The sequence below is a fragment of the Lactuca saligna genome, chromosome 4 (genome assembly GCF_052625555.1).
Source record: "Lactuca saligna cultivar CGN05327 chromosome 4, ASM5262555v1, whole genome shotgun sequence".
Taxonomy (NCBI): Eukaryota; Viridiplantae; Streptophyta; class Magnoliopsida; order Asterales; family Asteraceae; genus Lactuca; species Lactuca saligna.
Genome location: NC_136420.1, coordinates 149,412,746 through 149,418,447, shown reverse-complemented (window position 1 = coordinate 149,418,447; position 5,702 = coordinate 149,412,746). Strand labels below are relative to the sequence as shown.

Genomic DNA, 5,702 nt, shown 5'->3' with positions numbered 1-5,702 from the left:
TGGCCTCTTACTTACCCACCAACTAAACAAAGTACCAGACTCCCAACCTGTTGCTGAAACTGACAGCCTCTCACACGAACCACACTACAAGACTCCGATCAAAATTCTAACTGCCATAGACTACTTGAGCCTAAGTACCACACATATTTTATCTATTGATCACATAGTCATCCCACTCTAAACATGATCTAACACCTTAATCAACCCAATTTGTACCTGGTTTTACCCTTACTATCATAACCAAACATGCCTCACCCTTGAGTCTCAACCTAATCTACATAATCGAAAAGGCCTTGCCGATAGGTCTCACAAAATCGAGGGCTATACAAGCCCAAAACATTGCCATAATGCAACAATCCTTATTCCAAACAAGGAGTGGTCAACTAACAAAACGATCCGACTTGACCCATGCTTTCCCTGTGATCTTACAGCCCAACAACCACTCATGCTATGACATATCTCTTCCTTAAGAATGATATGACTCCGTCATAAATTTACAACCCTTCCCCGATAGCCTATCAATCTTGTGTAAGCTACGACTACCTGTAATCTCATAACACTCACATGACAACCATGGGCCCAACCCATTGTCTAGCCCTTCATCTACCAACCTAAACCATAATCAATCAATGATGAGTGGAAAGCGCATCCGACTATACCCCAATCAGATCTTCGAGTCATGCTATGAACCCCAAAGCCTTTATCAAACAAAACAAACACATAGCCTCTAACACAACCTTGAACTTGAATCTAATCACATATCCATCATGCACCATGATCTGCCGCCCATTCGACGAAAGGTCCTGAATCCCCCCATTCTTATGTAAACCTAAATCCATACCGCCACAACCAAACCTTTCGTACCACCGCTTGAAGATCCAGAGTTAACCCTTCACAAAAAGGAGGATAAAAATGTGAAAGAAGACCAACCACCAAAGAGCTCACCATTTAAAGACCTTAAGTCAATTTTTTGGGAACAAGAAAGGAAAGAACGTGGGGGAGTATAGTAGTCAAAGGAAGGAAGATCGCAAATTAGAAAGCTTTGAACAAAATCCAAATAAAAAAGAAACTGAATACGATATAGAACCCGAGTTTGAAGAAAGTGATTTCGAGGAAGTGCTAAAGAATGAGATGGCAGACATTGTTGATATGTCCATGGGGGCATACAAGAATCAGATAAGAGACGATGTTTGTCCTGGTTTAGTACAACCTACAATTCCCGCCACTGCAACATTCCAGCTAAAGGGACACATTCTTACTTCACTTAAGGATGTACCATTTTCTGGGAAGGATCATGAGGATGTTGATAAACATTTAGAAGAGGTCAATGATATTGCATATTATTTTAATGTCCTGAATGTTCCAAGAGAGACTGTGTTGTTAAGGATGCTTCCTGTTACTTTTAAGGGGGCTACAAGAGATTGGTTGAAAGCACTTCCACCCGGTACAGTTACTTCATGGGCACAGATGCAAGAGTAATTTTTGGAACAATTCTGCCCATCTTCAAAATAGCTAAACTCAAGAAGGCAATAGTCAACTTTGAGCAAAATCTGGGTGAATCACTTTATGAGGCATGGGAGCGTTATAAAGGGTTACTAAAAAATTGCCTTCAAAATGACCTTAACATACAACAAGAAGTGTCTATATTCTATGATGGGGTGAATGCCATGACAAGGCAACTCCTTGATTCTCAAGGACCACTTACTAAGAAAAATTTAGGTGAAGTAAAGGAGTTGGTTGAAGATTTCTCAAATCATTCTCATAAATACCATAATCCAAGACATGATGGAGCTACAGGAATTGGGGAGAAAATTCTGAAGACATGGCTGTTGTACTAGCTATGCTTGACACTATGGATAGAAGAATGACCAAGATGGACCAATCAATTCATGCTATTAGAGTTGGTTGTGAAAGGTGCAATGGTCCACACTAACAAAATATTGCCACTTGGATGAATATGAAAATAAAAAGGTGCAAGTTTGCTACTCAAGTGGGGACAAGTATGATGAAAATTGGAGGAAACCAAAAAGGAGTGGTTACAATATGACGAATACAAGAAGCAAAAAGAAGAGAAGTATAGGTAGATTGACCAAGGCTTCTACCAAAAAGAACAATCACCTTCCGAGAAAAAAGTTGATATTGAATCTATGTTACACAGATTTATGGAGGCTTTTGAGAAAAAAACACAATGAAACGGATGAAGTGATAAGGTAGCATCAGAATATCATGAAGGAACAGTAAGCCTTGCTAAGAACTCACCAAGCATCGATCCAAAATATTGAAGTCCAACTATGTCACACCCCAAAACCAAGAACGGCGGAAACATTCTGGGGCGGAGGACGTCATGTACAGTATCACAACAATGAAAAGTAGTAAACAATCAACAACACCATCCATTGCATTAGTAATATAATTTTACTACAAGTGTGTTCTGTCAAATATAATAGACACTAAAGTATAATCAAAATGAAAGATGAGTCTTGAACGAGCTCCATCTTCTATAAACCTTGCATCGGTACCTGTCTATTGTTAACCTGAGGATACAATTTATTTTGAAAGAGAGTATCAGCTTTAAAGCTGGTGATCATAAGTATTAATGTGTCTTAATTTGTATGTAAGTATTTGTTTGACATGTAATGAAAGACTAGAAAATGTTTTGAAAGAAAGTTCGTGTAAGTATGAGAATGTTTGTAAAACAACTGTAAACGTTTGAAAAACCCTAGAAATCCCTATGATTTCCTACTATTATAAAAGGGAGTCTTCTACTAAGATGTAACTGTTTTGTCTGTTCATTTCTTGTAAAAGTGTGTAATTTTCCCAAGTGTAACTTGTTAGGTTTTAGCCATAAGAACTTTCCTATGTGCGCATGCAAAACCCTAATGCTTGGATCTAGGCTTTCTATCAAACATGCTTTTGAATCCAAGACTTCTAATGGCTAATTAGGTTAAACAACAACATTAATACAGATCTAGAATCATACCTTTGAGTTCCTTGTTGATCTTCTTGTCTTGGAGCTTCTAGAGTCACAATTGTCACTCCTCTAATGGTTTACAAACACCAATAGCAAGCAAGATGATTTAGGAGAGAGGAGAGGGGATGGAATTCGGCCAGAGGTTCCTTGCTTTAGGTTCTGAAAGCTTGTCCACGAATTCCACACCCCAAGGGCCTATTTATACCTTTAGACTCCTTAAGGGTTTCACCCTAAACCCTAATTGGATAATCTTCACTTAAGGCTATCCAAATCCATTCCATAGATATCCTTATGGACTATTTTGAGCTATCCTAAAGCTCTTAGAAACCGTCCAAAGTCCATCCTAATGGATTTAAAGTCTAAAGTCTAACTATCAAACAATTGACAGTTTATACCCTCTTATTTAATTAATCTCTTTAAGTCACCAAATTAATACCAATTAATCTATGACTTATATTAATCAAATAGCTAAATATTATTCCTTATAATATTTACTCTCTCTTAACAAATCATCCTTCAAGTTGCTATGGTGAAGGCAACCCAAAAGGACCATGCACCACCGAATATAGTTATAGCCTTAGACACTATTCCAACAGTCTCCCACTTGGATAAGTCTAGTAACTATACAAGTATAATACGGTTTGCAATCGTAGCTCTCAAAGACGCTGTCAACTCTGATCTAATCAATCCTGTCCTTTAGATAAGGGATCGTACAGTCCTCTGTTAGATATCATGCTGACAATCCTATGGAATGGTTAGTCTAGCATTTAGATTTCTCGATCTTCGATTTATTTGACATAGAACTTAATCGAACACATCAATTCAGTTCTGACCGGGCCCGACACATAAGTCAAATCAAATCATCGAGTGGCCAAGATATCTCTTCTACCCTCTTAGGATAAAATTTACAGATAAACTTCGACTTATATGCATTTACTTATTCATTAACCAACTATACACAACAATGCGTTTTATAACATCAAGTTACTGATGCGTTTTCGCATTATCAATGCACAATCAATTAACAAATAATAAACCATATATCTAGGTTTTAAGACCATATGATATTATCGTCTTGCGATCACCTTTTATATCGTATTCCATAAGGTGATTCCAGCAAGCGCGGGTTTATTCCAATGCTCAAAACCAGTTCGTAAGCACTCATGAACGTTGCAGCAACTCTTGCTATGTCTAACACCATTTAGACACTCTACACACCAATTCACGACAATCTTCATTCATATCTACTCCCAACATATGAACGATTGTGGACCATTTGAATAATTCGATTATTCCTAATAAACTCAATTATTCTGGAAGTCAAAACATGCAAAGTGAAACAATAGTTAAACAACTAACATGTGATAGTAACTTTACTCATAAATAAAACTTCTTTATTTAATCATCAAATGTTAATTACATTTATCTATTATACGTTTCTAATACAATCTAATCTATGCTAATATCATCCTTCAGCCCAATACTCCTAGCATGCTGTAAGTGCTTAACCCTACTCAGTCCCTTCGTAAGCGGATCTGCTGGGTTATCTTCTGATGATATCCTCTTCACTACGAGTTGTCCTTCTTCTACACGATGTCTAATGAAGTGATATTTTCTGTCGATATGTCGAGATCTACCATGATCCCTCGGTTCCTTGGTCAAGGCAACCGCACCTTCGTTATCACAGAAAATCTCCATGGGCTCCTTTATGGCCGGTACAACTCCAAGATCACCGATGAAGTTCTTCAGCCATATTGCCTCCTTCGACGCTTCGCTCGCTGCGATGTACTCTGATTCGCACGTTGAATCAGCTACGGTTTCCTGCTTGGAACTTTTCCATGTCACTGCTCCTCTATTTAGGGTAAAGACCCAGCCCGACTGTGAACGATAGTTGTCCCTGTCGGTTTGAAAGCTAGCGTCACTATACCCTCGCACCTTCAAGTCATCACTCCCTCCAAGGACTAAGAACCATTCTTTCGTTCTCCGAAGGTACTTAAGGATGTTCTTCACCGCAATCCAATGTGCTTTGCCAGGATTCCCTTGATATCTGCTAACCATGCTCAAAGCGAAGGCTACATTAGGGCGAGTACAAGTCATAGCATACATGATTGAGCCAACTGCGGAAGCGTATGGTACTCGGCTCATTTCTGCTATCTCGGCTTCGGTACTCGGACTTTGAGTCTTACTCAACTTGGCATTTCCTTGTATCGGTAGTTCTCCCTTCTTTGAGTTTTCCATACTAAAACGTTTTAGTACCTTCTCCAAGTAAGTATTCTGACTAAGTCCAATTAGTCTCTTACTTCTATCTCTTACTATCCTTATTCCCAAAATGTAAGAAGCCTCTCCGAGGTCCTTCATAGCGAAGCACTTCCCGAGCCAGGACTTAACCTCCTGCAGAGTCGGGATGTCGTTTCCTATGAGTAATATGTCATCGACATATAGAACGAGGAAGCTTACTACACTCCCACTGGCTTTGACATATACACAAGATTCGTCTTCGCTTCGTACAAATCCAAACTCTTTGACTTTCTCATCGAAGCAAAGATTCCATCTGTGAGACGCTTGCTTAAGTCCATAAATGGACTTCTCAAGCTTACACACTCTATTCGGATGCTTCGGATCCACAAACCCCTCTGGCTGAGCCATGTAAACATCCTCAGCCAACTTTCCGTTAAGGAAAGCGGTCTTGACATCCATTTGCCAAATCTCATAATCATGAAATGCGGCAATT

The 5,702-nt window shown here is 39.0% G+C and overlaps 1 non-coding gene across 1 annotated transcript; it reads right to left on the bottom strand.

The window, feature by feature from the left end:
- Positions 1–1,514: 1,514 nt before the first annotated feature.
- Positions 1,515–1,621, bottom strand: LOC145044490 (small nucleolar RNA R71). Its single transcript, XR_013681439.1, has one exon. It is a non-coding gene; the product is annotated as a small nucleolar RNA R71 (small nucleolar RNA).
- Positions 1,622–5,702: the final 4,081 nt, after the last annotated feature.